Source organism: Pseudophryne corroboree, chromosome 4 (genome assembly GCF_028390025.1).
Source record: "Pseudophryne corroboree isolate aPseCor3 chromosome 4, aPseCor3.hap2, whole genome shotgun sequence".
NCBI classification, from domain to species: domain Eukaryota; kingdom Metazoa; phylum Chordata; class Amphibia; order Anura; family Myobatrachidae; genus Pseudophryne; species Pseudophryne corroboree.
The window spans coordinates 19,237,430-19,263,665 of record NC_086447.1 but is presented as its reverse complement, the minus strand read 5'-3'; the positions used below and the strand labels follow the sequence as shown (position 1 = coordinate 19,263,665).

Below are 26,236 nucleotides of genomic sequence, written 5' to 3'. Positions count from 1 at the left end.
AATCATCTCTGATACAATATTACTTCAGTCATCCTCACATCCTGAAATGAAGTAGCTCAACCCATAGAGAAAATTTTTGTGAAAACTTCACATTGCATGAAAGGTAGTCGTGGCCGAGTGGTTAAGGCGATGGACTAGAATTACATTGGGGTCTCCCCGCGCAGGTACAAATCCTGCCGACTACGACCACATGGTTGTTTAATTTTTCAGAAAATTTACTAAAAGCTTGAAACCAGTGTTGCTCAGGGTGAGTCAGGAACTGGCACATCAAAATCTTTAGGATGCCGGTCTGTTCTCTCTTTCTCTATCCGTCATTCTCCTCCTCTACTTGAGACTGAGCCCAGGAATCTCAGCAGCCATACTAAGTAGCATTTATTAATTACAAATGCATTTTGAATGTCAAATTTGTAAGAAAGTTTTGTACATTTAGCAAAATATCAAATTCATTTGAAAGAAAATGATGTCCACTCAAAGTAAAAAGTGCTTTGGTTACTTTCAATGCACAACATTTTACTTTCAAATCGTGTCAGATGACTTTCAGTGCTAATTATTATATCATTAACCTCTCCTTTATTAAAAATTGTGCTTTAATGCAAAAAAAGAAAAATAATTGTCTGTGCATACTCTCATGTAGCACAATTATCTTCACTAGCTCAAAAGGGCCGCTCATTGTCCAAAATGAATTGTCAAATCAGAACAAACAATGGAATATCCCCATCATTCCTGGAACACTTGATTAGTTTACAAAACAAGCAAAATTTAAAAGAGTGTAGAAGGTTTGATAGGCTCAAGCATCTCTAATCTTGATGTAAGTTTGGCTACACTAAAAAATCTATTGAAAGTGCTTTCCAAACTAGCTCTGTAGCCAGTTGATAGTAATTGCACAAATATAAGTCAAACTATTAGTGATATTTTCCAAATGATTAAACATGACAATTTGTGTGATAAAGCAACACAGGAATAAGTAGTTGAATCTCTTTTGTGTAGTCAAATCATTTTTTATTTTGCTTGGAAAGTTGATAATGTTTAAAATTAACACTCAGTCATTTTAATAGCACGTAATATCACAGATGTACAATCATGGAATCCTTCGATAGCTCAGCTGGTAGAGCAGAGGACTGTAGAGGTGATTGGTACAGAAATCCTTAGGTCGCTGGTTCAATTCCGGCTCGAAGGATGATGCTTTTGATAAACTTAGATGTCAGTACTGACATTTTACAAACCCAAAACTGTACCAAGTATAAAGCATTCTCCAAGTTATATTTTAAAAATCATTAACGCAGGTCACTGTGGTCAGGATTAACTTCCCATGGAAATCATCTCTGATACAATATTACTTCAGTCATCCTCAAATCCTGAAATGAAGTTGCTCAACCCATAGAGAACATTTTTGTGAAAACATCACATTGCATGAGAGGTAGTCGTGGCCGAGTGGTTAAGGCGATGGACTAGAAAGCCATTGGGGTCTCCCCGCGCAGGTTCAAATCCTGCCGACTACGACCACATGGTTGTTTTATTTTTCAGAAAATTTACTAAAAGCTTGAAACCAGTGTTGCTCAGGGTGAGTCAGGAACTGGCACATCAAAATCTTTAGGATGCCTGTCTGTTCTCTCTTTCTCTATCCGTCATTCTCATCCTCTACTTGAGACTGAGCCCAGGAATCTCAGCAGCCATACTAAGTAGCATTTATTAATTACAAATGCATTTTGAATGTCAAATTTGTAAGAAAGTTTTGTACATTTAGCAAAATATCAAATTCATTTGAAAGAAAATGATGTCCACTCAAAGTAAAAAGAGCTTTGGTTACTTTCAATGCACAACATTTTACTTTCAAATCGTGTCAGATGACTTTCAGTGCTAATTATTATATCATTAACCTCTCCTTTATTAAAAATTGTGCTTTAATGCAAAAAAAGAAAAATAATTGTCTGTGCATACTCTCATGTAGCACAATTATCTTCACTAGCTCAAAAGGGCCGCTCATTGTCCAAAATGAATTGTCAAATCAGAACAAACAATGGAATATCCCCATCATTCCTGGAACACTTGATTAGTTTACAAAACAAGCAAAATTTAAAAGAGTGTAGAAGGTTTGATAGGCTCAACATCTCTAATCTTGATGTAAGTTTGGCTACACTAAAAAATCTATTGAAAGTGCTTTCCAAACTAGCTCTGTAGCCAGTTGATAGTAATTGCACAAATATAAGTCAAACTATTAGTGATATTTTCCAAATGATTAAACATGACAATTTGTGTGATAAAGCAGCACAGGAATAAGTAGTTGAATCTCTTTTGTGTAGTCAAATCATTTTTCATTTTGCTTGGAAAGTTGATAATGTTTAAAATTAACACTCAATCATTTTAATAGCACGTAATATCACAGATGTACGATCATGGAATCCTTCGATAGCTCAGCTGGTAGAGCGGAGGACTGTAGAGGTGATTGGTACAGAAATCCTTAGGTCGCTGGTTCAATTCCGGCTCGAAGGATGATGCTTTTGATAAACTTAGATGTCAGTACTGACATTTTACAAACCCAAAACTGTACCAAGTATAAAGCATTCTCCAAGTTATATTTTAAAAATCATTAACGCAGGTCACTGTGGTCAGGATTAACTTCCCATGGAAATCATCTCTGATACAATATTACTTCAGTCATCCTCAAATCCTGAAATGAAGTAGCTCAACCCATAGAGAACATTTTTGTGAAAACATCACATTGCATGAGAGGTAGTCGTGGCCGAGTAGTTAAGGCGATGGACTAGAAAGCCATTGGGGTCTCCCCGCGCAGGTTCAAATCCTGCCGACTACGACCACATGGTTGTTTTATTTTTCAGAAAATTTACTAAAAGCTTGAAACCAGTGTTGCTCAGGGTGAGTCAGGAACTGGCACATCAAAATCTTTAGGATGCCTGTCTGTTCTCTCTTTCTCTATCCGTCATTCTCCTCCTCTACTTGAGACTGAGCCCAGGAATCTCAGCAGCCATACTAAGTAGCATTTATTAATTAAACATGCATTTTGAATATCAAATTTGTAAGAAAGTTTTGTACATTTAGCAAAATATCAAATTCATTTGAAAGAAAATGATGTCCACTCAAAGTAAAAAGAGCTTTGGTTACTTTCAATGCACAACATTTTACTTTCAAATCGTGTCAGATGACTTTCAGTGCTAATTATTATATCATTAACCTCTCCTTTATTAAAAATTGTGCTTTAATGCAAAAAAAGAAAAATGAATGTCTGTGCATACTCTCATGTAGCACAATTATCTTCACTAGCTCAAAAGGGCCGCTCATTGTCCAAAATGAATTGTCAAATCAGAACAAACAATGGAATATCCCCATCATTCCTGGAACACTTGATTAGTTTACAAAACAAGCAAAATTTAAAAGAGTGTAGAAGGTTTGATAGGCTCAAGCATCTCTAATCTTGATGTAAGTTTGGCTACACTAAAAAATCTATTGAAAGTGCTTTCCAAACTAGCTCTGTAGCCAGTTGATAGTAATTGCACAAATATAAGTCAAACTATTAGTGATATTTTCCAAATGATTAAACATGACAATTTGTGTGATAAAGCAACACAGGAATAAGTAGTTGAATCTCTTTTGTGTAGTCAAATCATTTTTTATTTTGCTTGGAAAGTTGATAATGTTTAAAATTAACACTAAATCATTTTAATAGCACGTAATATCACAGATATACGATCATGGAATCCTTCGATAGCTCAGCTGGTAGAGCGGAGGACTGTAGAGGTGCTTGGTACAGAAATCCTCAGGTCGCTGGTTCAATTCCGGCTCGAAGGATGATGCTTTTGATAAACTTAGATGTCAGTACTGACATTTTACAAACCCAAAACTGTACCAAGTATAAAGCATTCTCCAAGTTATATTTTAAAAATCATTAACGCAGGTCACTGTGGTCAGGATTAACTTCCCATGGAAATCATCTCTGATACAATATTACTTCAGTCATCCTCACATCCTGAAATGAAGTAGCTCAACCCATAGAGAAAATTTTTGTGAAAACTTCACATTGCATGAGAGGTAGTTGTGGCCGAGTGGTTAAGGCGATGGACTAGAATTACATTGGGGTCTCCCCGCGCAGGTTCAAATCATGCCGACTACGACCACATGGTTGTTGAGTTTTTCAGAAAATTTACTAAAAGCTTGAAACCAGTGTTGCTCAGGGTGAGTCAGGAACTGGCACATCAAAATCTTTAGGATGCCTGTCTGTTCTCTCTTTCTCTATCCGTCATTCTCCTCCTCTACTTGAGACTGAGCCCAGGAATCTCAGCAGCCATACTAAGTAGCATTTATTAATTACAAATGCATTTTGAATGTCAAATTTGTAAGAAAGTTTTGTACATTTAGCAAAATATCAAATTCATTTGAAAGAAAATGATGTCCACTCAAAGTAAAAAGTGCTTTGGTTACTTTCAATGCACAACATTTTACTTTCAAATCGTGTCAGATGACTTTCAGTGCTAATTATTATATCATTAACCTCTCCTTTATTAAAAATTGTGCTTTAATGCAAAAAAAGAAAAATAATTGTCTGTGCATACTCTCATGTAGCACAATTATCTTCACTAGCTCAAAAGGGCCGCTCATTGTCCAAAATGAATTGTCAAATCAGAACAAACAATGGAATATCCCCATCATTCCTGGAACACTTGATTAGTTTACAAAACAAGCAAAATTTAAAAGAGTGTAGAAGGTTTGATAGGCTCAAGCATCTCTAATCTTGATGTAAGTTTGGCTACACTAAAAAATCTATTGAAAGTGCTTTCCAAACTAGCTCTGTAGCCAGTTGATAGTAATTGCACAAATATAAGTCAAACTATTAGTGATATTTTCCAAATGATTAAACATGACAATTTGTGTGATAAAGCAACACAGGAATAAGTAGTTGAATCTCTTTTGTGTAGTCAAATCATTTTTTATTTTGCTTGGAAAGTTGATAATGTTTAAAATTAACACTCAGTCATTTTAATAGCACGTAATATCACAGATGTACAATCATGGAATCCTTCGATAGCTCAGCTGGTAGAGCAGAGGACTGTAGAGGTGATTGGTACAGAAATCCTTCGGTCGCTGGTTCAATTCCGGCTCGAAGGATGATGCTTTTGATAAACTTAGATGTCAGTACTGACATTTTACAAACCCAAAACTGTACCAAGTATAAAGCATTCTCCAAGTTATATTTTAAAAATCATTAACGCAGGTCACTGTGGTCAGGATTAACTTCCCATGGAAATCATCTCTGATACAATATTACTTCAGTCATCCTCAAATCCTGAAATGAAGTTGCTCAACCCATAGAGAACATTTTTGTGAAAACATCACATTGCATGAGAGGTAGTCGTGGCCGAGTGGTTAAGGCGATGGACTAGAAAGCCATTGGGGTCTCCCCGCGCAGGTTCAAATCCTGCCGACTACGACCACATGGTTGTTTTATTTTTCAGAAAATTTACTAAAAGCTTGAAACCAGTGTTGCTCAGGGTGAGTCAGGAACTGGCACATCAAAATCTTTAGGATGCCTGTCTGTTCTCTCTTTCTCTATCCGTCATTCTCATCCTCTACTTGAGACTGAGCCCAGGAATCTCAGCAGCCATACTAAGTAGCATTTATTAATTACAAATGCATTTTGAATGTCAAATTTGTAAGAAAGTTTTGTACATTTAGCAAAATATCAAATTCATTTGAAAGAAAATGATGTCCACTCAAAGTAAAAAGAGCTTTGGTTACTTTCAATGCACAACATTTTACTTTCAAATCGTGTCAGATGACTTTCAGTGCTAATTATTATATCATTAACCTCTCCTTTATTAAAAATTGTGCTTTAATGCAAAAAAAGAAAAATAATTGTCTGTGCATACTCTCATGTAGCACAATTATCTTCACTAGCTCAAAAGGGCCGCTCATTGTCCAAAATGAATTGTTAAATCAGAACAAACAATGGAATATCCCCATCATTCCTGGAACACTTGATTAGTTTACAAAACAAGCAAAATTTAAAAGAGTGTAGAAGGTTTGATAGGCTCAACATCTCTAATCTTGATGTAAGTTTGGCTACACTAAAAAATCTATTGAAAGTGCTTTCCAAACTAGCTCTGTAGCCAGTTGATAGTAATTGCACAAATATAAGTCAAACTATTAGTGATATTTTCCAAATGATTAAACATGACAATTTGTGTGATAAAGCAGCACAGGAATAAGTAGTTGAATCTCTTTTGTGTAGTCAAATCATTTTTCATTTTGCTTGGAAAGTTGATAATGTTTAAAATTAACACTCAATCATTTTAATAGCACGTAATATCACAGATGTACGATCATGGAATCCTTCGATAGCTCAGCTGGTAGAGCGGAGGACTGTAGAGGTGATTGGTACAGAAATCCTTAGGTCGCTGGTTCAATTCCGGCTCGAAGGATGATGCTTTTGATAAACTTAGATGTCAGTACTGACATTTTACAAACCCAAAACTGTACCAAGTATAAAGCATTCTCCAAGTTATATTTTAAAAATCATTAACGCAGGTCACTGTGGTCAGGATTAACTTCCCATGGAAATCATCTCTGATACAATATTACTTCAGTCATCCTCAAATCCTGAAATGAAGTAGCTCAACCCATAGAGAACATTTTTGTGAAAACATCACATTGCATGAGAGGTAGTCGTGGCCGAGTGGTTAAGGCGATGGACTAGAAAGCCTTTGGGGTCTCCCCGCGCAGGTTCAAATCCTGCCGACTACGACCACATGGTTGTTTTATTTTTCAGAAAATTTACTAAAAGCTTGAAACCAGTGTTGCTCAGGGTGAGTCAGGAACTGGCACATCAAAATCTTTAGGATGCCTGTCTGTTCTCTCTTTCTCTATCCGTCATTCTCATCCTCTACTTGAGACTGAGCCCAGGAATCTCAGCAGCCATACTAAGTAGCATTTATTAATTACAAATGCATTTTGAATGTCAAATTTGTAAGAAAGTTTTGTACATTTAGCAAAATATCAAATTCATTTGAAAGAAAATGATGTCCACTCAAAGTAAAAAGAGCTTTGGTTACTTTCAATGCACAACATTTTACTTTCAAATCGTGTCAGATGACTTTCAGTGCTAATTATTATATCATTAACCTCTCCTTTATTAAAAATTGTGCTTTAATGCAAAAAAAGAAAAATAATTGTCTGTGCATACTCTCATGTAGCACAATTATCTTCACTAGCTCAAAAGGGCCGCTCATTGTCCAAAATGAATTGTCAAATCAGAACAAACAATGGAATATCCCCATCATTCCTGGAACACTTGATTAGTTTACAAAACAAGCAAAATTTAAAAGAGTGTAGAAGGTTTGATAGGCTCAAGCATCTCTAATCTTGATGTAAGTTTGGCTACACTAAAAAATCTATTGAAAGTGCTTTCCAAACTAGCTCTGTAGCCAGTTGATAGTAATTGCACAAATATAAGTCAAACTATTAGTGATATTTTCCAAATGATTAAACATGACAATTTGTGTGATAAAGCAGCACAGGAATAAGTAGTTGAATCTCTTTTGTGTAGTCAAATCATTTTTCATTTTGCTTGGAAAGTTGATAATGTTTAAAATTAACACTCAATCATTTTAATAGCACGTAATATCACAGATGTACGATCATGGAATCCTTCGATAGCTCAGCTGGTAGAGCGGAGGACTGTAGAGGTGATTGGTACAGAAATCCTTAGGTCGCTGGTTCAATTCCGGCTCGAAGGATGATGCTTTTGATAAACTTAGATGTCAGTACTGACATTTTACAAACCCAAAACTGTACCAAGTATAAAGCATTCTCCAAGTAATATTTTAAAAATCATTAACGCAGGTCACTGTGGTCAGGATTAACTTCCCATGGAAATCATCTCTGATACAATATTACTTCAGTCATCCTCACATCCTGAAATGAAGTAGCTCAACCCATAGAGAAAATTTTTGTGAAAACATCACATTGCATGAGAGGTAGTCGTGGCCGAGTGGTTAAGGCGATGGACTAGAATTACATTGGGGTCTCCCCGCGTAGGTTCAAATCCTGCCGACTACGACCACATGCTTGTTTTATTTTTCAGAAAATTTACTAAAAGCTTGAAACCAGTGTTGCTCAGGGTGAGTCAGGAACTGGCACATCAAAATCTTTAGGATGCCTGTCTGTTCTCTCTTTCTCTATCCGTCATTCTCCTCCTCTACTTGAGACTGAGCCCAGGAATCTCAGCAGCCATACTAAGTAGCATTTATTAATTACAAATGCATTTTGAATGTCAAATTTGTAAGAAAGTTTTGTACATTTAGCAAAATATCAAATTCATTTGAAAGAAAATGATGTCCACTCAAAGTAAAAAGAGCTTTTAGTTACTTTCAATACACAACATTTTACTTTCAAATCGTGTCAGATGACTTTCAGTGCTAATTATTATATCATTAACCTCTCCTTTATTAAAAATTGTGCTTTAATGCAAAAAAAGAAAAATAATTGTCTGTGCATACTCTCATGTAGCACAATTATCTTCACTAGCTCAAAAGGGCCGCTCATTGTCCAAAATGAATTGTCAAATCAGAACAAACAATGGAATATCCCCATCATTCCTGGAACACTTGATTAGTTTACAAAACAAGCAAAATTTAAAAGAGTGTAGAAGGTTTGATAGGCTCAAGCATCTCTAATCTTGATGTAAGTTTGGCTACACTAAAAAATCTATTGAAAGTGCTTTCCAAACTAGCTCTGTAGCCAGTTGATAGTAATTGCACAAATATAAGTCAAACTATTAGTGATATTTTCCAAATGATTAAACATGACAATTTGTGTGATAAAGCAGCACAGGAATAAGTAGTTGAATCTCTTTTGTGTAGTCAAATCATTTTTCATTTTGCTTGGAAAGTTGATAATGTTTAAAATTAACACTCAATCATTTTAATAGCACGTAATATCACAGATGTACGATCATGGAATCCTTCGATAGCTCAGCTGGTAGAGCGGAGGACTGTAGAGGTGATTGGTACAGAAATCCTTAGGTCGCTGGTTCAATTCCGGCTCGAAGGATGATGCTTTTGATAAACTTAGATGTCAGTACTGACATTTTACAAACCCAAAACTGTATCAAGTATAAAGCATTCTCCAAGTAATATTTTAAAAATCATTAACGCAGGTCACTGTGGTCAGGATTAACTTCCCATGGAAATCATCTCTGATACAATATTACTTCAGTCATCCTCACATCCTGAAATGAAGTAGCTCAACCCATAGAGAAAATTTTTGTGAAAACATCACATTGCATGAGAGGTAGTCGTGGCCGAGTGGTTAAGGCGATGGACTAGAATTACATTGGGGTCTCCCCGCGTAGGTTCAAATCCTGCCGACTACGACCACATGCTTGTTTTATTTTTCAGAAAATTTACTAAAAGCTTGAAACCAGTGTTGCTCAGGGTGAGTCAGGAACTGGCACATCAAAATCTTTAGGATGCCTGTCTGTTCTCTCTTTCTCTATCCGTCATTCTCCTCCTCTACTTGAGACTGAGCCCAGGAATCTCAGCAGCCATACTAAGTAGCATTTATTAATTACAAATGCATTTTGAATGTCAAATTTGTAAGAAAGTTTTGTACATTTAGCAAAATATCAAATTCATTTGAAAGAAAATGATGTCCACTCAAAGTAAAAAGAGCTTTTAGTTACTTTCAATACACAACATTTTACTTTCAAATCGTGTCAGATGACTTTCAGTGCTAATTATTATATCATTAACCTCTCCTTTATTAAAAATTGTGCTTTAATGCAAAAAAAGAAAAATAATTGTCTGTGCATACTCTCATGTAGCACAATTATCTTCACTAGCTCAAAAGGGCCGCTCATTGTCCAAAATGAATTGTCAAATCAGAACAAACAATGGAATATCCCCATCATTCCTGGAACACTTGATTAGTTTACAAAACAAGCAAAATTTAAAAGAGTGTAGAAGGTTTGATAGGCTCAAGCATCTCTAATCTTGATGTAAGTTTGGCTACACTAAAAAATCTATTGAAAGTGCTTTCCAAACTAGCTCTGTAGCCAGTTGATAGTAATTGCACAAATATAAGTCAAACTATTAGTGATATTTTCCAAATGATTAAACATGACAATTTGTGTGATAAAGCAGCACAGGAATAAGTAGTTGAATCTCTTTTGTGTAGTCAAATCATTTTTCATTTTGCTTGGAAAGTTGATAATGTTTAAAATTAACACTCAATCATTTTAATAGCATGTAATATCACAGATGTATGATCATGGAATCCTTCGATAGCTCAGCTGGTAGAGCGGAGGACTGTAGAGGTGATTGGTACAGAAATCCTTAGGTCGCTGGTTCAATTCCGGCTCGAAGGATGATGCTTTTGATAAACTTAGATGTCAGTACTGACATTTTACAAACCCAAAACTGTACCAAGTATAAAGCATTCTCCAAGTTATATTTTAAAAATCATTAACGCAGGTCACTGTGGTCAGGATTAACTTCCCATGGAAATCATCTCAGATACAATATTACTTCAGTCATCCTCACATCCTGAAATGAAGTTGCTCAACCCATAGAGAAACTTTTGTGAAAACATCACATTGCATGAGAGGTAGTCGTGGCCGAGTGGTTAAGGCGATGGACTAGAATTACATTGGAGTCTCCCTGCGCAGGTTCAAATCCTGCCGACTACGACCACATGGTTGTTTTATTTTTCAGAAAATTTACTAAAAGCTTGAAACCAGTGTTGCTCAGGGTGAGTCAGGAACTGGCACATCAAAATCTTTAGGATGCCTGTCTGTTCTCTCTTTCTCTATCCGTCATTCTCATCCTCTACTTGAGACTGAGCCCAGGAATCTCAGCAGCCATACTAAGTAGCATTTATTAATTACAAATGCATTTTGAATGTCAAATTTGTAAGAAAGTTTTGTACATTTAGCAAAATATCAAATTCATTTGAAAGAAAATGATGTCCACTCAAAGTAAAAAGAGCTTTGGTTACTTTCAATGCACAACATTTTACTTTCAAATCGTGTCAGATGACTTTCAGTGCTAATTATTATATCATTAACCTCTCCTTTATTAAAAATTGTGCTTTAATGCAAAAAAAGAAAAATAATTGTCTGTGCATACTCTCATGTAGCACAATTATCTTCACTAGCTCAAAAGGGCCGCTCATTGTCCAAAATGAATTGTCAAATCAGAACAAACAATGGAATATCCCCATCATTCCTGGAACACTTGATTAGTTTACAAAACAAGCAAAATTTAAAAGAGTGTAGAAGGTTTGATAGGCTCAAGCATCTCTAATCTTGATGTAAGTTTGGCTACACTAAAAAATCTATTGAAAGTGCTTTCCAAACTAGCTCTGTAGCCAGTTGATAGTAATTGCACAAATATAAGTCAAACTATTAGTGATATTTTCCAAATGATTAAACATGACAATTTGTGTGATAAAGCAGCACAGGAATAAGTAGTTGAATCTCTTTTGTGTAGTCAAATCATTTTTCATTTTGGTTGGAAAGTTGATAATGTTTAAAATTAACACTCAATCATTTTAATAACACGTAATATCACAGATGTACGATCATGGAATCCTTCGATAGCTCAGCTGGTAGAGCGGAGGACTGTAGAGGTGATTGGTACAGAAATCCTTAGGTCGCTGGTTCAATTCTGGCTCGAAGGATGATGCTTTTGATAAACTTAGATGTCAGTACTGACATTTTACAAACCCAAAACTGTACCAAGTATAAAGCATTCTCCAAGTTATATTTTAAAAATCATTAACGCAGGTCACTGTGGTCAGGATTAACTTCCCATGGAAATCATCTCTGATACAATATTACTTCAGTCATCCTCAAATCCTGAAATGAAGTAGCTCAACCCATAGAGAAAATTTTTGTGAAAACATCACATTGCATGAGAGGTAGTCGTGGCCGAGTGGTTAAGGCGATGGACTAGAAAGCCATTGGGGTCTCCCCGCGCAGCTTCAAATCCTGCCGACTACGACCACATGGTTGTTTTATTTTTCAGAAAATTTACTAAAAGCTTGAAACCAGTGTTGCTCAGGGTGAGTCAGGAACTGGCACATCAAAATCTTTAGGATGCCTGTCTGTTCTCTCTTTCTCTATCCGTCATTCTCATCCTCTACTTGAGACTGAGCCCAGGAATCTCAGCAGCCATACTAAGTAGCATTTATTAATTACAAATGCATTTTGAATGTCAAATTTGTAAGAAAGTTTTGTACATTTAGCAAAATATCAAATTCATTTGAAAGAAAATGATGTCCACTCAAAGTAAAAAGAGCTTTGGTTACTTTCAATGCACAACATTTTACTTTCAAATCGTGTCAGATGACTTTCAGTGCTAATTATTATATCATTAACCTCTCCTTTATTAAAAATTGTGCTTTAATGCAAAAAAAGAAAAATAATTGTCTGTGCATACTCTCATGTAGCACAATTATCTTCACTAGCTCAAAAGGGCCGCTCATTGTCCAAAATGAATTGTCAAATCAGAACAAACAATGGAATATCCCCATCATTCCTGGAACACTTGATTAGTTTACAAAACAAGCAAAATTTAAAAGAGTGTAGAAGGTTTGATAGGCTCAAGCATCTCTAATCTTGATGTAAGTTTGGCTACACTAAAAAATCTATTGAAAGTGCTTTCCAAACTAGCTCTGTAGCCAGTTGATAGTAATTGCACAAATATAAGTCAAACTATTAGTGATATTTTCCAAATGATTAAACATGACAATTTGTGTGATAAAGCAGCACAGGAATAAGTAGTTGAATCTCTTTTGTGTAGTCAAATCATTTTTCATTTTGCTTGGAAAGTTGATAATGTTTAAAATTAACACTCAATCATTTTAATAGCACGTAATATCACAGATGTACGATCATGGAATCCTTCGATAGCTCAGCTGGTAGAGCGGAGGACTGTAGAGGTGATTGGTACAGAAATCCTTAGGTCGCTGGTTCAATTCCGGCTCGAAGGATGATGCTTTTGATAAACTTAGATGTCAGTACTGACATTTTACAAACCCAAAACTGTACCAAGTATAAAGCATTCTCCAAGTAATATTTTAAAAATCATTAACGCAGGTCACTGTGGTCAGGATTAACTTCCCATGGAAATCATCTCTGATACAATATTACTTCAGTCATCCTCACATCCTGAAATGAAGTAGCTCAACCCATAGAGAAAATTTTTGTGAAAACATCACATTGCATGAGAGGTAGTCGTGGCCGAGTGGTTAAGGCGATGGACTAGAATTACATTGGGGTCTCCCCGCGTAGGTTCAAATCCTGCCGACTATGACCACATGCTTGTTTTATTTTTCAGAAAATTTACTAAAAGCTTGAAACCAGTGTTGCTCAGGGTGAGTCAGGAACTGGCACATCAAAATCTTTAGGATGCCTGTCTGTTCTCTCTTTCTCTATCCGTCATTCTCCTCCTCTACTTGAGACTGAGCCCAGGAATCTCAGCAGCCATACTAAGTAGCATTTATTAATTACAAATGCATTTTGAATGTCAAATTTGTAAGAAAGTTTTGTACATTTAGCAAAATATCAAATTCATTTGAAAGAAAATGATGTCCACTCAAAGTAAAAAGAGCTTTTAGTTACTTTCAATGCACAACATTTTACTTTCAAATCGTGTCAGATGACTTTCAGTGCTAATTATTATATCATTAACCTCTCCTTTATTAAAAATTGTGCTTTAATGCAAAAAAAGAAAAATAATTGTCTGTGCATACTCTCATGTAGCACAATTATCTTCACTTGCTCAAAAGGGCCGCTCATTGTCCAAAATGAATTGTCAAATCAGAACAAACAATGGAATATCCCCATCATTCCTGGAACACTTGATTAGTTTACAAAACAAGCAAAATTTAAAAGAGTGTAGAAGGTTTGATAGGCTCAAGCATCTCTAATCTTGATGTAAGTTTGGCTACACTAAAAAATCTATTGAAAGTGCTTTCCAAACTAGCTCTGTAGCCAGTTGATAGTAATTGCACAAATATAAGTCAAACTATTAGTGATATTTTCCAAATGATTAAACATGACAATTTGTGTGATAAAGCAGCACAGGAATAAGTAGTTGAATCTCTTTTGTGTAGTCAAATCATTTTTCATTTTGCTTGGAAAGTTGATAATGTTTAAAATTAACACTCAATCATTTTAATAGCATGTAATATCACAGATGTATGATCATGGAATCTTTCGATAGCTCAGCTGGTAGAGCGGAGGACTGTAGAGGTGATTGGTACAGAAATCCTTAGGTCGCTGGTTCAATTCCGGCTCGAAGGATGATGCTTTTGATAAACTTAGATGTCAGTACTGACATTTTACAAACCCAAAACTGTACCAAGTATAAAGCATTCTCCAAGTTATATTTTAAAAATCATTAACGCAGGTCACTGTGGCCAGGATTAACTTCCCATGGAAATCATCTCTGATACAATATTACTTCAGTCATCCTCAAATCCTGAAATGAAGTAGCTCAACCCATAGAGAACATTTTTGTGAAAACATCACATTGCATGAGAGGTAGTCGTGGCCGAGTGGTTAAGGCGATGGACTAGAAAGCCATTGGGGTCTCCCCGCGCAGGTTCAAATCCTGCCGACTACGACCACATGGTTGTTTTATTTTTCAGAAAATTTACTAAAAGCTTGAAACCAGTGTTGCTCAGGGTGAGTCAGGAACTGGCACATCAAAATCTTTAGGATGCCTGTCTGTTCTCTCTTTCTCTATCCGTCATTCTCATCCTCTACTTGAGACTGAGCCCAGGAATCTCAGCAGCCATACTAAGTAGCATTTATTAATTACAAATGCATTTTGAATGTCAAATTTGTAAGAAAGTTTTGTACATTTAGCAAAATATCAAATTCATTTGAAAGAAAATGATGTCCACTCAAAGTAAAAAGAGCTTTGGTTACTTTCAATGCACAACATTTTACTTTCAAATCGTGTCAGATGACTTTCAGTGCTAATTATTATATCATTAACCTCTCCTTTATTAAAAATTGTGCTTTAATGCAAAAAAAGAAAAATAATTGTCTGTGCATACTCTCATGTAGCACAATTATCTTCACTAGCTCAAAAGGGCCGCTCATTGTCCAAAATGAATTGTCAAATCAGAACAAACAATGGAATATCCCCATCATTCCTGGAACACTTGATTAGTTTACAAAACAAGCAAAATTTAAAAGAGTGTAGAAGGTTTGATAGGCTCAAGCATCTTTAATCTTGATGTAAGTTTGGCTACACTAAAAAATCTATTGAAAGTGCTTTCCAAACTAGCTCTGTAGCCAGTTGATAGTAATTGCACAAATATAAGTCAAACTATTAGTGATATTTTCCAAATGATTAAACATGACAATTTGTGTGATAAAGCAGCACAGGAATAAGTAGTTGAATCTCTTTTGTGTAGTCAAATCATTTTTCATTTTGCTTGGAAAGTTGATAATGTTTAAAATTAACACTCAATCATTTTAATAGCACGTAATATCACAGATGTACGATCATGGAATCCTTCGATAGCTCAGCTGGTAGAGCGGAGGACTGTAGAGGTGATTGGTACAGAAATCCTTAGGTCGCTGGTTCAATTCCGGCTCGAAGGATGATGCTTTTGATAAACTTAGATGTCAGTACTGACATTTTACAAACCCAAAACTGTACCAAGTATAAAGCATTCTCCAAGTAATATTTTAAAAATCATTAACGCAGGTCACTGTGGTCAGGATTAACTTCCCATGGAAATCATCTCTGATACAATATTACTTCAGTCATCCTCACATCCTGAAATGAAGTAGCTCAACCCATAGAGAAAATTTTTGTGAAAACATCACATTGCATGAGAGGTAGTCGTGGCCGAGTGGTTAAGGCGATGGACTAGAATTACATTGGGGTCTCCCCGCGTAGGTTCAAATCCTGCCGACTACGACCACATGCTTGTTTTATTTTTCAGAAAATTTACTAAAAGCTTGAAACCAGTGTTGCTCAGGGTGAGTCAGGAACTGGCACATCAAAATCTTTAGGATGCCTGTCTGTTCTCTCTTTCTCTATCCGTCATTCTCCTCCTCTACTTGAGACTGAGCCCAGGAATCTCAGCAGCCATACTAAGTAGCATTTATTAATTACAAATGCATTTTGAATGTCAAATTTGTAAGAAAGTTTTGTACATTTAGCAAAATATCAAATTCATTTGAAAGAAAATGATGTCCACTCAAAGTAAAAAGAGCTTTTAGTTACTTTCAATGCACAACATTTTACTTTCAAATCGTGTCAGATGACTTTCAGTGCTAATTATTATATCATTAACCTCTCCTTTATTAAAAATTGTGCTTTAATGCAAAAAAAGAAAAATAATTGTCTGTGCATACTCTCATGTAGCACAATTATCTTCACTAGCTCAAAAGGGCCGCTCATTGTCCAAAATGAATTGTCAAATCAGAACAAACAATGGAATATCCCCATCATTCCTGGAACACTTGATTAGTTTACAAAACAAGCAAAATTTAAAAGAGTGTAGAAGGTTTGATAGGCTCAAGCATCTCTAATCTTGATGTAAGTTTGGCTACACTAAAAAATCTATTGAAAGTGCTTTCCAAACTAGCTCTGTAGCCAGTTGATAGTAATTGCACAAATATAAGTCAAACTATTAGTGATATTTTCCAAATGATTAAACATGACAATTTGTGTGATAAAGCAGCACAGGAATAAGTAGTTGAATCTCTTTTGTGTAGTCAAATCATTTTTCATTTTGCTTGGAAAGTTGATAATGTTTAAAATTAACACTCAATCATTTTAATAGCATGTAATATCACAGATGTATGATCATGGAATCCTTCGATAGCTCAGCTGGTAGAGCGGAGGACTGTAGAGGTGATTGGTACAGAAATCCTTAGGTCGCTGGTTCAATTCCGGCTCGAAGGATGATGCTTTTGATAAACTTAGATGTCAGTACTGACATTTTACAAACCCAAAACTGTACCAAGTATAAAGCATTCTCCAAGTTATATTTTAAAAATCATTAACGCAGGTCACTGTGGTCAGGATTAACTTCCCATGGAAATCATCTCAGATACAATATTACTTCAGTCATCCTCACATCCTGAAATGAAGTAGCTCAACCCATAGAGAAACTTTTGTGAAAACATCACATTGCATGAGAGGTAGTCGTGGCCGAGTGGTTAAGGCGATGGACTAGAATTACATTGGAGTCTCCCTGCGCAGGTTCAAATCCTGCCGACTACGACCACATGGTTGTTTTATTTTTCAGAAAATTTACTAAAAGCTTGAAACCAGTGTTGCTCAGGGTGAGTCAGGAACTGGCACATCAAAATCTTTAGGATGCCTGTCTGTTCTCTCTTTCTCTATCCGTCATTCTCATCCTCTACTTGAGACTGAGCCCAGGAATCTCAGCAGCCATACTAAGTAGCATTTATTAATTACAAATGCATTTTGAATGTCAAATTTGTAAGAAAGTTTTGTACATTTAGCAAAATATCAAATTCATTTGAAAGAAAATGATGTCCACTCAAAGTAAAAAGAGCTTTGGTTACTTTCAATGCACAACATTTTACTTTCAAATCGTGTCAGATGACTTTCAGTGCTAATTATTATATCATTAACCTCTCCTTTATTAAAAATTGTGCTTTAATGCAAAAAAAGAAAAATAATTGTCTGTGCATACTCTCATGTAGCACAATTATCTTCACTAGCTCAAAAGGGCCGCTCATTGTCCAAAATGAATTGTCAAATCAGAACAAACAATGGAATATCCCCATCATTCCTGGAACACTTGATTAGTTTACAAAACAAGCAAAATTTAAAAGAGTGTAGAAGGTTTGATAGGCTCAAGCATCTCTAATCTTGATGTAAGTTTGGCTACACTAAAAAATCTATTGAAAGTGCTTTCCAAACTAGCTCTGTAGCCAGTTGATAGTAATTGCACAAATATAAGTCAAACTATTAGTGATATTTTCCAAATGATTAAACATGACAATTTGTGTGATAAAGCAGCACAGGAATAAGTAGTTGAATCTCTTTTGTGTAGTCAAATCATTTTTCATTTTGCTTGGAAAGTTGATAATGTTTAAAATTAACACTCAATCATTTTAATAGCACGTAATATCACAGATGTACGATCATGGAATCCTTCGATAGCTCAGCTGGTAGAGCGGAGGACTGTAGAGGTGATTGGTACAGAAATCCTTAGGTCGCTGGTTCAATTCCGGCTCGAAGGATAATGCTTTTGATAAACTTAGATGTCAGTACTGACATTTTACAAACCCAAAACTGTACCAAGTATAAAGCATTCTCCAAGTTATATTTTAAAAATCATTAACGCAGGTCACTGTGGTCAGGATTAACTTCCCATGGAAATCATCTCTGATACAATATTACTTCAGTCATCCTCACATCCTGAAATGAAGTAGCTCAACCCATAGAGAAAATTTTTGTGAAAACATCACATTGCATGAGAGGTAGTCGTGGCCGAGTGGTTAAGGCGATGGACTAGAATTACATTGGGGTCTCCCCGCGCAGGTTCAAATCCTGCCGACTACGACCACATGGTTGTTTTATTTTTCAGAAAATTTACTAAAAGCTTGAAACCAGTGTTGCTCGGTGTGAGTCAGGAACTGGCACATCAAAATCTTTAGGATGCCTGTCTGTTCTCTCTTTCTCTATCCGTCATTCTCCTCCTCTACTTGAGACTGAGCCCAGGAATCTCAGCAGCCATACTAAGTAGCATTTATTAATTACAAATGCATTTTGAATGTCAAATTTGTAAGAAAGTTTTGTACATTTAGCAAAATATCAAATTCATTTGAAAGAAAATGATGTCCACTCAAAGTAAAAAGAGCTTTGGTTACTTTCAATGCACAACATTTTACTTTCAAATCGTGTCAGATGACTTTCAGTGCTAATTATTATATCATTAACCTCTCCTTTATTAAAAATTGTGCTTTAATGCAAAAAAAGAAAAATAATTGTCTGTGCATACTCTCATGTAGCACAATTATCTTCACTAGCTCAAAAGGGCCGCTCATTGTCCAAAATGAATTGTCAAATCAGAACAAACAATGGAATATCCCCATCATTCCTGGAACACTTGATTAGTTTACAAAACAAGCAAAATTTAAAAGAGTGTAGAAGGTTTGATAGGCTCAAGCATCTCTAATCTTGATGTAAGTTTGGCTACACTAAAAAATCTATTGAAAGTGCTTTCCAAACTAGCTCTGTAGCCAGTTGATAGTAATTGCACAAATATAAGTCAAACTATTAGTGATATTTTCCAAATGATTAAACATGACAATTTGTGTGATAAAGCAGCACAGGAATAAGTAGTTGAATCTCTTTTGTGTAGTAAAATCATTTTTCATTTTGCTTGGAAAGTTGATAATGTTTAAAATTAACACTCAATCATTTTAATAGCACGTAATATCACAGATGTACGATCATGGAATCCTTCGATAGCTCAGCTGGTAGAGCGGAGGACTGTAGAGGTGATTGGTACAGAAATCCTTAGGTTGCTGGTTCAATTCCGGCTCGAAGGATGATGCTTTTGATAAACTTAGATGTCAGTACTGACATTTTACAAACCCAAAACTGTACCAAGTATAAAGCATTCTCCAAGTTATATTTTAAAAATCATTAACGCAGGTCACTGTGGTCAGGATTAACTTCCCATGGAAATCATCTCTGATACAATATTACTTCAGTCATCCTCACATCCTGAAATGAAGTAGCTCAACCCATAGAGAAAATTTTTGTGAAAACATCACATTGCATGAGAGGTAGTCGTGGCCGAGTGGTTAAGGCGATGGACTAGAATTACATTGGGGTCTCCCCGCGCAGGTTCAAATCCTGCCGACTACGACCACATAGTTGTTTTATTTTTCAGAAAATTTACTAAAAGCTTGAAACCAGTGTTGCTCAGGGTGAGTCAGGAACTGGCACATCAAAATCTTTAGGATGCCTGTCTGTTCTCTCTTTCTCTATCCGTCATTCTCCTCCTCTACTTGAGACTGAGCCCAGGAATCTCAGCAGCCATACTAAGTAGCATTTATTAATTACAAATGCATTTTGAATGTCAAATTTGTAAGAAAGTTTTGTACATTTAGCAAAATATCAAATTCATTTGAAAGAAAATGATGTCCACTCAAAGTAAAAAGAGCTTTGGTTACTTTCAATGCACAACATTTTACTTTCAAATCGTGTCAGATGACTTTCAGTGCTAATTATTATATCATTAACCTCTCCTTTATTAAAAATTGTGCTTTAATGCAAAAAAAGAAAAATAATTGTCTGTGCATACTCTCATGTAGCACAATTATCTTTACTAGCTCAAAAGGGCCGCTCATTGTCCAAAATGAATTGTCAAATCAGAACAAACAATGGAATATCCCCATCATTCCTGGAACACTTGATTAGTTTACAAAAGAAGCAAAATTTAAAAGAGTGTAGAAGGTTTGATAGGCTCAAGCATCTCTAATCTTGATGTAAGTTTGGCTACACTAAAAAATCTATTGAAAGTGCTTTCCAAACTAGCTCTGTAGCCAGTTGATAGTAATTGCACAAATATAAGTCAAACTATTAGTGATACTTTCCAAATGATTAAACATGACAATTTGTGTGATAAAGCAACACAGGAATAAGTAGTTGAATCTCTTTTGTGTAGTCAAATCATTTTTCATTTTGCTTGGAAAGTTGATAATGTTTAAAATTAAAACTCAATCATTTTAATAGCATGTAATATCACAGTTGTACGATCATGGAATCCTTCGATAGCTCAGCTGGTAGAGCAGAGGACTGTAGAGGTGATTGGTACAGAAATCCTTAGGTCGCTGGTTCAATTCCGGCTCGAAGGATGATGCTTTTGATAAACTTAGATGTCAGTACTGACATTTTACAAACCCAAAACTGTACCAAGTATAAAGCATTCTCCAAGTTATATTTTAAAAATCATTAACGCAGGTCACTGTGGTCAGGATTAACTTCCCATGGAAATCATCTCTGATACAATATTACTTCAGTCATCCTCACATCCTGAAATGAAGTAGCTCAACCCATAGAGAAAATTTTTGTGAAAACATCACATTGTATGAGAGGTAGTCGTGGCCGAGTGGTTAAGGCAATGGACTAGAAAGCCATTGGGGTCTCCCCGCTCAGGTTCAAATCCTGCCGACTACTACCACATGGTTGTTTTATTTTTCAGAAAATTTACTAAAAGCTTGAAACCAGTGTTGCTCAGGGTGAGTCAGGAACTGGCACATCAAAATCTTTAGGATGCCTGTCTGTTCTCTCTTTCTCTATCCGTCATTCTCCTCCTCTACTTGAGACTGAGCCCAGGAATCTCAGCAGCCATACTAAGTAGCATTTATTAATTACAAATGCATTTTGAATGTCAAATTTGTAAGAAAGTTTTGTACATTTAGCAAAATATCAAATTCATTTGAAAGAAAATGATATCCACTCAAAGTAAAAAGAGCTTTGGTTACTTTCAATGCACAACATTTTACTTTCAAATCGTGTCAGATGACTTTCAGTGCTAATTATTATATCATTAACCTCTCCTTTATTAAAAATTGTGCTTTAATGCAAAAAAAGAAAAATAATTGTCTGTGCATACTCTCATGTAGCACAATTATCTTCACTAGCTCAAAAGGGCCGCTCATTGTCCAAAATGAATTGTCAAATCAGAACAAACAATGGAATATCCCCATCATTCCTGGAACACTTGATTAGTTTACAAAACAAGCAAAATTTAAAAGAGTGTAGAAGGTTTGATAGGCTCAAGCATCTCTAATCTTGATGTAAGTTTGGCTACACTAAAAAATCTATTGAAAGTGCTTTCCAAACTAGCTCTGTAGCCAGTTGATAGTAATTGCACAAATATAAGTCAAACTATTAGTGATATTTTCCAAATGATTAAACAAAACAATTTGTGTGTTAAAGCAGCACAGGAATAAGTAGTTGAATCTCTTTTGTGTAGTCAAATCATTTTTCATTTTGCTTGGAAAGTTGATAATGTTTAAAATTAACACTCAATCATTTTAATAGCACGTAATATCACAGATGTATGATCATGGAATCCTTCGATAGCTCAGCTGGTAGAGCGGAGGACTGTAGAGGTGATTGGTACAGAAATCCTTAGGTCGCTGGTTCAATTCCGGCTCGAAGGATGATGCTTTTGATAAACTTAGATGTCAGTACTGACATTTTACAAACCCAAAACTGTACCAAGTATAAAGCATTCTCCAAGTTATATTTTAAAAATCATTAACGCAGGTCACTGTGGTCAGGATTAACTTCCCATGGAAATCATCTCTGATACAATATTACTTCAGTCATCCTCACATCCTGAAATGAAGTAGCTCAACCCATAGAGAAAATTTTTGTGAAAACATCACATTGCATGAGAGGTAGTCGTGGCCGAGTGGTTAAGGCGATGGACTAGAATTACATTGGGGTCTCCCCGCGCAGGTTCAAATCCTGCCGACTACGACCACAAGGTTGTTTTATTTTTCAGAAAATTTACTAAAAGCTTGAAACCAGTGTTGCTCAGGTTGAGTCAGGAACTGGCACATCAAAATCTTTAGGATGCCTGTCTGTTCTCTCTTTCTCTATCCGTCATTCTCCTCCTCTACTTGAGACTGAGCCCAGGAATCTCAGCAGCCATACTAAGTAGCATTTATTAATTACAAATGCATTTTGAATGTCAAATTTGTAAGAAAGTTTTGTACATTTAGCAAAATATCAAATTCATTTGAAAGAAAATGATGTCCACTCAAAGTAAAAAGAGCTTTGGTTACTTTCAATGCACAACATTTTACTTTCAAATCGTGTCAGATGACTTTCAGTGCTAATTATTATATCATTAACCTCTCCTTTATTAAAAATTGTGCTTTAATGCAAAAAAAGAAAAATAATTGTCTGTGCATACTCTCATGTAGCACAATTATCTTCACTAGCTCAAAAGGGCCGCTCATTGTCCAAAATGAATTGTCAAATCAGAACAAACAATGGAATATCCCCATCATTCCTGGAACACTTGATTAGTTTACAAAACAAGCAAAATTTAAAAGAGTGTAGAAGGTTTGATAGGCTCAAGCATCTCTAATATTGATGTAAGTTTGGCTACACTAAAAAATCTATTGAAAGTGCTTTCCAAACTAGCTTTGTAGCCAGTTGATAGTAATTGCACAAATATAAGTCAAACTATTAGTGATATTTTCCAAATGATTAAACATGACAATTTGTGTGATAAAGCAACACAGGAATAAGTAGTTGAATCTCTTTTGTGTAGTCAAATCATTTTTCATTTTGCTTGGAAAGTTGATAATGTTTAAAATGAACACTCAGTCATTTTAATAGCACGTAATATCACAGATGTACAATCATGGAATCCTTCGATAGCGCAGCTGGTAGAGCAGAGGACTGTAGAGGTGATTGGTACAGAAATCCTTAGGTCGCTGGTTCAATTCCGGCTCGAAGGATGATGCTTTTGATAAACTTAGATGTCAGTACTGACATTTTTCAAACCCAAAACTGTACCAAGTATAAAGCATTCTCCAAGTTATATTTTAAAAATCATTAACGCAGGTCACTGTGGTCAGGATTAACTTCCCATGGAAATCATCTCTGATACAATATTACTTCAGTCATCCTCACATCCTGAAATGAAGTAGCTCAACCCATAGAGAAAATTTTTGTGAAAACATCACATTGCATGAGAGGTAGTCGTGGCCGAGTGGTTAAGGCGATGGACTAGAATTACATTGGGGTCTCCCCGCGCAGGTTCAAATCCTGCCGACTACGACCACATGGTTGTTTTATTTTTCAGAAAATTTACTAAAAGCTTGAAACCAGTGTTGCTCAGGGTGAGTCAGGAACTGGCACATCAAAATCTTTAGGATGCCTGCCTGTTCTCTCTTTCTCTATCCGTCATTCTCCTCCTCTACTTGAGACTGAGCCCAGGAATCTCAGCAGCCATACTAAGTAGCATTTATTAATTACAAATGCATTTTGAATGTCAAATTTGTAAGAAAGTTTTGTACATTTAGCAAAATATCAAATTCATTTGAAAGAAAATGATGTCCACTCAAAGTAAAAAGAGCTTTGGTTACTTTCAATGCACAACATTTTACTTTCAAATCGTGTCAGATGACTTTCAGTGCTAATTATTATATCATTAACCTCTCCTTTATTAAAAATTGTGCTTTAATGCAAAAAAAGAAAAATAATTGTCTGTGCATACTCTCATGTAGCACAATTATCTTCACTAGCTCAAAAGGGCCGCTCATTGTCCAAAATGAATTGTCAAATCAGAACAAACAATGGAATATCCCCATCATTCCTGGAACACTTGATTAGTTTACAAAACAAGCAAAATTTAAAAGAGTGTAGAAGGTTTGATAGGCTCAAGCATCTCTAATCTTGATGTAAGTTTGGCTACACTAAAAAATCTATTGAAAGTGCTTTCCAAACTAGCTCTGTAGCCAGTTGATAGAAATTGCACAAATATAAGTCAAACTATTAGTGATATTTTCCAAATGATTAAACATGACAATTTGTGTGATAAAGCAACACAGGAATAAGTAGTTGAATATCTTTTGTGTAGTCAAATCATTTTTCATTTTGCTTGGAAAGTTGATAATGTTTAAAATTAACACTCAGTCATTTTAATAGCACGTAATATCACAGATGTACAATCATGGAATCCTTCGATAGCTCAGCTGGTAGAGCAGAGGACTGTAGAGGTGATTGGTACAGAAATCCTTAGGTCGCTGGTTCAATTCCGGCTCGAAGGATGATGCTTTTGATAAACTTAGATGTCAGTACTGACATTTTACAAACCCAAAACTGTACCAAGTATAAAGCATTCTCCAAGTTATATTTTAAAAATCATTAACGCAGGTCACTGTGGTCAGGATTAACTTCCCATGGAAATCATCTCTGATACAATATTACTTCAGTCATCCTCACATCCTGAAATGAAGTAGCTCAACCCATAGAGAAAATTTTTGTGAAAACATCACATTGTATGAGAGGTAGTCGTGGCCGAGTGGTTAAGGCAATGGACTAGAAAGCCATTGGGGTCTCCCCGCTCAGGTTCAAATCCTGCCGACTACTACCACATGGTTGTTTTATTTTTCAGAAAATTTACTAAAAGCTTGAAACCAGTGTTGCTCAGGGTGAGTCAGGAACTGGCACATCAAAATCTTTAGGATGCCTGTCTGTTCTCTCTTTCTCTATCCGTCATTCTCCTCCTCTACTTGAGACTGAGCCCAGGAATCTCAGCAGCCATACTAAGTAGCATTTATTAATTACAAATGCATTTTGAATGTCAAATTTGTAAGAAAGTTTTGTACATTTAGCAAAATATCAAATTCATTTGAAAGAAAATGATGTCCACTCAAAGTAAAAAGAGCTTTGGTTACTTTCAATGCACAACATTTTACTTTCAAATCGTGTCAGATGACTTTCAGTGCTAATTATTATATCATTAACCTCTCCTTTATTAAAAATTGTGCTTTAATGCAAAAAAAGAAAAATAATTGTCTGTGCATACTCTCATGTAGCACAATTATCTTCACTAGCTCAAAAGGGCCGCTCATTGTCCAAAATGAATTGTCAAATCAGAACAAACAATGGAATATCCCCATCATTCCTGGAACACTTGATTAGTTTACAAAACAAGCAAAATTTAAAAGAGTGTAGAAGGTTTGATAGGCTCAAGCATCTCTAATCTTGATGTAAGTTTGGCTACACTAAAAAATCTATTGAAAGTGCTTTCCAAACTAGCTCTGTAGCCAGTTGATAGTAATTGCACAAATATAAGTCAAACTATTAGTGATACTTTCCAAATGATTAAACATGACAATTTGTGTGATAAAGCAACACAGGAATAAGTAGTTGAATCTCTTTTGTGTAGTCAAATCATTTTTCATTTTGCTTGGAAAGTTGATAATGTTTAAAATTAACACTCAATCATTTTAATAGCACGTAATATCACAGCTGTATGGTCGTGGAATCCTTCGATAGCTCAGCTGGTAGAGCGGAGGACTGTAGAGGAGATTGGTACAGAAATCCTTAGGTCGTTGGTTCAATTCTGGCTCGAAGGATGACATTTTTGATAAACTTAGATGTGAGTACTGACATTTTACAAACCCAAAACTATACCAAGTATAAAGCATTCTCCAAGTTATATTTTAAAA

The 26,236-nt window shown here is 35.6% G+C and overlaps 40 non-coding genes across 40 annotated transcripts; all 40 read left to right on the top strand.

The window, feature by feature from the left end:
• Nucleotides 1-103: 103 nt before the first annotated feature.
• TRNAS-AGA (transfer RNA serine (anticodon AGA)) lies at nucleotides 104-185 on the top strand. Its single transcript has one exon. It is a non-coding gene; the product is annotated as a tRNA-Ser (tRNA).
• Nucleotides 186-1,087: 902 nt separating this feature from the next.
• TRNAY-GUA (transfer RNA tyrosine (anticodon GUA)) lies at nucleotides 1,088-1,177 on the top strand. Its single transcript is given in 2 exon segments — nucleotides 1,088-1,124; nucleotides 1,142-1,177. It is a non-coding gene; the product is annotated as a tRNA-Tyr (tRNA).
• A 240-nt stretch (nucleotides 1,178-1,417) lies between these two features.
• On the top strand, nucleotides 1,418-1,499 carry TRNAS-AGA (transfer RNA serine (anticodon AGA)). The gene has a single exon. It is a non-coding gene; the product is annotated as a tRNA-Ser (tRNA).
• A 901-nt stretch (nucleotides 1,500-2,400) lies between these two features.
• Nucleotides 2,401-2,490, top strand: TRNAY-GUA (transfer RNA tyrosine (anticodon GUA)). Its single transcript is given in 2 exon segments — nucleotides 2,401-2,437; nucleotides 2,455-2,490. It is a non-coding gene; the product is annotated as a tRNA-Tyr (tRNA).
• Nucleotides 2,491-2,730: 240 nt separating this feature from the next.
• Nucleotides 2,731-2,812, top strand: TRNAS-AGA (transfer RNA serine (anticodon AGA)). The gene has a single exon. It is a non-coding gene; the product is annotated as a tRNA-Ser (tRNA).
• Nucleotides 2,813-3,714: 902 nt separating this feature from the next.
• On the top strand, nucleotides 3,715-3,804 carry TRNAY-GUA (transfer RNA tyrosine (anticodon GUA)). Its single transcript is given in 2 exon segments — nucleotides 3,715-3,751; nucleotides 3,769-3,804. It is a non-coding gene; the product is annotated as a tRNA-Tyr (tRNA).
• Nucleotides 3,805-4,044: 240 nt separating this feature from the next.
• Nucleotides 4,045-4,126, top strand: TRNAS-AGA (transfer RNA serine (anticodon AGA)). Its single transcript has one exon. It is a non-coding gene; the product is annotated as a tRNA-Ser (tRNA).
• A 902-nt stretch (nucleotides 4,127-5,028) lies between these two features.
• On the top strand, nucleotides 5,029-5,118 carry TRNAY-GUA (transfer RNA tyrosine (anticodon GUA)). The gene is given in 2 exon segments: nucleotides 5,029-5,065; nucleotides 5,083-5,118. It is a non-coding gene; the product is annotated as a tRNA-Tyr (tRNA).
• Nucleotides 5,119-5,358: 240 nt separating this feature from the next.
• TRNAS-AGA (transfer RNA serine (anticodon AGA)) lies at nucleotides 5,359-5,440 on the top strand. Its single transcript has one exon. It is a non-coding gene; the product is annotated as a tRNA-Ser (tRNA).
• A 901-nt stretch (nucleotides 5,441-6,341) lies between these two features.
• On the top strand, nucleotides 6,342-6,431 carry TRNAY-GUA (transfer RNA tyrosine (anticodon GUA)). Its single transcript is given in 2 exon segments — nucleotides 6,342-6,378; nucleotides 6,396-6,431. It is a non-coding gene; the product is annotated as a tRNA-Tyr (tRNA).
• Nucleotides 6,432-6,671: 240 nt separating this feature from the next.
• On the top strand, nucleotides 6,672-6,753 carry TRNAS-AGA (transfer RNA serine (anticodon AGA)). The gene has a single exon. It is a non-coding gene; the product is annotated as a tRNA-Ser (tRNA).
• Nucleotides 6,754-7,655: 902 nt separating this feature from the next.
• Nucleotides 7,656-7,745, top strand: TRNAY-GUA (transfer RNA tyrosine (anticodon GUA)). The gene is given in 2 exon segments: nucleotides 7,656-7,692; nucleotides 7,710-7,745. It is a non-coding gene; the product is annotated as a tRNA-Tyr (tRNA).
• Nucleotides 7,746-7,985: 240 nt separating this feature from the next.
• TRNAS-AGA (transfer RNA serine (anticodon AGA)) lies at nucleotides 7,986-8,067 on the top strand. The gene has a single exon. It is a non-coding gene; the product is annotated as a tRNA-Ser (tRNA).
• A 903-nt stretch (nucleotides 8,068-8,970) lies between these two features.
• On the top strand, nucleotides 8,971-9,060 carry TRNAY-GUA (transfer RNA tyrosine (anticodon GUA)). The gene is given in 2 exon segments: nucleotides 8,971-9,007; nucleotides 9,025-9,060. It is a non-coding gene; the product is annotated as a tRNA-Tyr (tRNA).
• Nucleotides 9,061-9,300: 240 nt separating this feature from the next.
• TRNAS-AGA (transfer RNA serine (anticodon AGA)) lies at nucleotides 9,301-9,382 on the top strand. The gene has a single exon. It is a non-coding gene; the product is annotated as a tRNA-Ser (tRNA).
• Nucleotides 9,383-10,285: 903 nt separating this feature from the next.
• Nucleotides 10,286-10,375, top strand: TRNAY-GUA (transfer RNA tyrosine (anticodon GUA)). Its single transcript is given in 2 exon segments — nucleotides 10,286-10,322; nucleotides 10,340-10,375. It is a non-coding gene; the product is annotated as a tRNA-Tyr (tRNA).
• A 239-nt stretch (nucleotides 10,376-10,614) lies between these two features.
• Nucleotides 10,615-10,696, top strand: TRNAS-AGA (transfer RNA serine (anticodon AGA)). The gene has a single exon. It is a non-coding gene; the product is annotated as a tRNA-Ser (tRNA).
• Nucleotides 10,697-11,598: 902 nt separating this feature from the next.
• Nucleotides 11,599-11,688, top strand: TRNAY-GUA (transfer RNA tyrosine (anticodon GUA)). Its single transcript is given in 2 exon segments — nucleotides 11,599-11,635; nucleotides 11,653-11,688. It is a non-coding gene; the product is annotated as a tRNA-Tyr (tRNA).
• Nucleotides 11,689-11,928: 240 nt separating this feature from the next.
• TRNAS-AGA (transfer RNA serine (anticodon AGA)) lies at nucleotides 11,929-12,010 on the top strand. The gene has a single exon. It is a non-coding gene; the product is annotated as a tRNA-Ser (tRNA).
• A 902-nt stretch (nucleotides 12,011-12,912) lies between these two features.
• TRNAY-GUA (transfer RNA tyrosine (anticodon GUA)) lies at nucleotides 12,913-13,002 on the top strand. The gene is given in 2 exon segments: nucleotides 12,913-12,949; nucleotides 12,967-13,002. It is a non-coding gene; the product is annotated as a tRNA-Tyr (tRNA).
• Nucleotides 13,003-13,242: 240 nt separating this feature from the next.
• On the top strand, nucleotides 13,243-13,324 carry TRNAS-AGA (transfer RNA serine (anticodon AGA)). Its single transcript has one exon. It is a non-coding gene; the product is annotated as a tRNA-Ser (tRNA).
• A 903-nt stretch (nucleotides 13,325-14,227) lies between these two features.
• On the top strand, nucleotides 14,228-14,317 carry TRNAY-GUA (transfer RNA tyrosine (anticodon GUA)). The gene is given in 2 exon segments: nucleotides 14,228-14,264; nucleotides 14,282-14,317. It is a non-coding gene; the product is annotated as a tRNA-Tyr (tRNA).
• Nucleotides 14,318-14,557: 240 nt separating this feature from the next.
• On the top strand, nucleotides 14,558-14,639 carry TRNAS-AGA (transfer RNA serine (anticodon AGA)). Its single transcript has one exon. It is a non-coding gene; the product is annotated as a tRNA-Ser (tRNA).
• A 902-nt stretch (nucleotides 14,640-15,541) lies between these two features.
• TRNAY-GUA (transfer RNA tyrosine (anticodon GUA)) lies at nucleotides 15,542-15,631 on the top strand. Its single transcript is given in 2 exon segments — nucleotides 15,542-15,578; nucleotides 15,596-15,631. It is a non-coding gene; the product is annotated as a tRNA-Tyr (tRNA).
• A 240-nt stretch (nucleotides 15,632-15,871) lies between these two features.
• TRNAS-AGA (transfer RNA serine (anticodon AGA)) lies at nucleotides 15,872-15,953 on the top strand. Its single transcript has one exon. It is a non-coding gene; the product is annotated as a tRNA-Ser (tRNA).
• Nucleotides 15,954-16,856: 903 nt separating this feature from the next.
• TRNAY-GUA (transfer RNA tyrosine (anticodon GUA)) lies at nucleotides 16,857-16,946 on the top strand. The gene is given in 2 exon segments: nucleotides 16,857-16,893; nucleotides 16,911-16,946. It is a non-coding gene; the product is annotated as a tRNA-Tyr (tRNA).
• A 239-nt stretch (nucleotides 16,947-17,185) lies between these two features.
• Nucleotides 17,186-17,267, top strand: TRNAS-AGA (transfer RNA serine (anticodon AGA)). Its single transcript has one exon. It is a non-coding gene; the product is annotated as a tRNA-Ser (tRNA).
• A 902-nt stretch (nucleotides 17,268-18,169) lies between these two features.
• Nucleotides 18,170-18,259, top strand: TRNAY-GUA (transfer RNA tyrosine (anticodon GUA)). Its single transcript is given in 2 exon segments — nucleotides 18,170-18,206; nucleotides 18,224-18,259. It is a non-coding gene; the product is annotated as a tRNA-Tyr (tRNA).
• Nucleotides 18,260-18,499: 240 nt separating this feature from the next.
• Nucleotides 18,500-18,581, top strand: TRNAS-AGA (transfer RNA serine (anticodon AGA)). Its single transcript has one exon. It is a non-coding gene; the product is annotated as a tRNA-Ser (tRNA).
• Nucleotides 18,582-19,483: 902 nt separating this feature from the next.
• TRNAY-GUA (transfer RNA tyrosine (anticodon GUA)) lies at nucleotides 19,484-19,573 on the top strand. Its single transcript is given in 2 exon segments — nucleotides 19,484-19,520; nucleotides 19,538-19,573. It is a non-coding gene; the product is annotated as a tRNA-Tyr (tRNA).
• Nucleotides 19,574-19,813: 240 nt separating this feature from the next.
• TRNAS-AGA (transfer RNA serine (anticodon AGA)) lies at nucleotides 19,814-19,895 on the top strand. Its single transcript has one exon. It is a non-coding gene; the product is annotated as a tRNA-Ser (tRNA).
• A 902-nt stretch (nucleotides 19,896-20,797) lies between these two features.
• On the top strand, nucleotides 20,798-20,887 carry TRNAY-GUA (transfer RNA tyrosine (anticodon GUA)). The gene is given in 2 exon segments: nucleotides 20,798-20,834; nucleotides 20,852-20,887. It is a non-coding gene; the product is annotated as a tRNA-Tyr (tRNA).
• Nucleotides 20,888-21,127: 240 nt separating this feature from the next.
• On the top strand, nucleotides 21,128-21,209 carry TRNAS-AGA (transfer RNA serine (anticodon AGA)). Its single transcript has one exon. It is a non-coding gene; the product is annotated as a tRNA-Ser (tRNA).
• A 902-nt stretch (nucleotides 21,210-22,111) lies between these two features.
• Nucleotides 22,112-22,201, top strand: TRNAY-GUA (transfer RNA tyrosine (anticodon GUA)). Its single transcript is given in 2 exon segments — nucleotides 22,112-22,148; nucleotides 22,166-22,201. It is a non-coding gene; the product is annotated as a tRNA-Tyr (tRNA).
• A 240-nt stretch (nucleotides 22,202-22,441) lies between these two features.
• TRNAS-AGA (transfer RNA serine (anticodon AGA)) lies at nucleotides 22,442-22,523 on the top strand. The gene has a single exon. It is a non-coding gene; the product is annotated as a tRNA-Ser (tRNA).
• A 902-nt stretch (nucleotides 22,524-23,425) lies between these two features.
• Nucleotides 23,426-23,515, top strand: TRNAY-GUA (transfer RNA tyrosine (anticodon GUA)). The gene is given in 2 exon segments: nucleotides 23,426-23,462; nucleotides 23,480-23,515. It is a non-coding gene; the product is annotated as a tRNA-Tyr (tRNA).
• Nucleotides 23,516-23,755: 240 nt separating this feature from the next.
• Nucleotides 23,756-23,837, top strand: TRNAS-AGA (transfer RNA serine (anticodon AGA)). The gene has a single exon. It is a non-coding gene; the product is annotated as a tRNA-Ser (tRNA).
• A 902-nt stretch (nucleotides 23,838-24,739) lies between these two features.
• Nucleotides 24,740-24,829, top strand: TRNAY-GUA (transfer RNA tyrosine (anticodon GUA)). The gene is given in 2 exon segments: nucleotides 24,740-24,776; nucleotides 24,794-24,829. It is a non-coding gene; the product is annotated as a tRNA-Tyr (tRNA).
• Nucleotides 24,830-25,069: 240 nt separating this feature from the next.
• Nucleotides 25,070-25,151, top strand: TRNAS-AGA (transfer RNA serine (anticodon AGA)). Its single transcript has one exon. It is a non-coding gene; the product is annotated as a tRNA-Ser (tRNA).
• A 902-nt stretch (nucleotides 25,152-26,053) lies between these two features.
• TRNAY-GUA (transfer RNA tyrosine (anticodon GUA)) lies at nucleotides 26,054-26,143 on the top strand. Its single transcript is given in 2 exon segments — nucleotides 26,054-26,090; nucleotides 26,108-26,143. It is a non-coding gene; the product is annotated as a tRNA-Tyr (tRNA).
• Nucleotides 26,144-26,236: the final 93 nt, after the last annotated feature.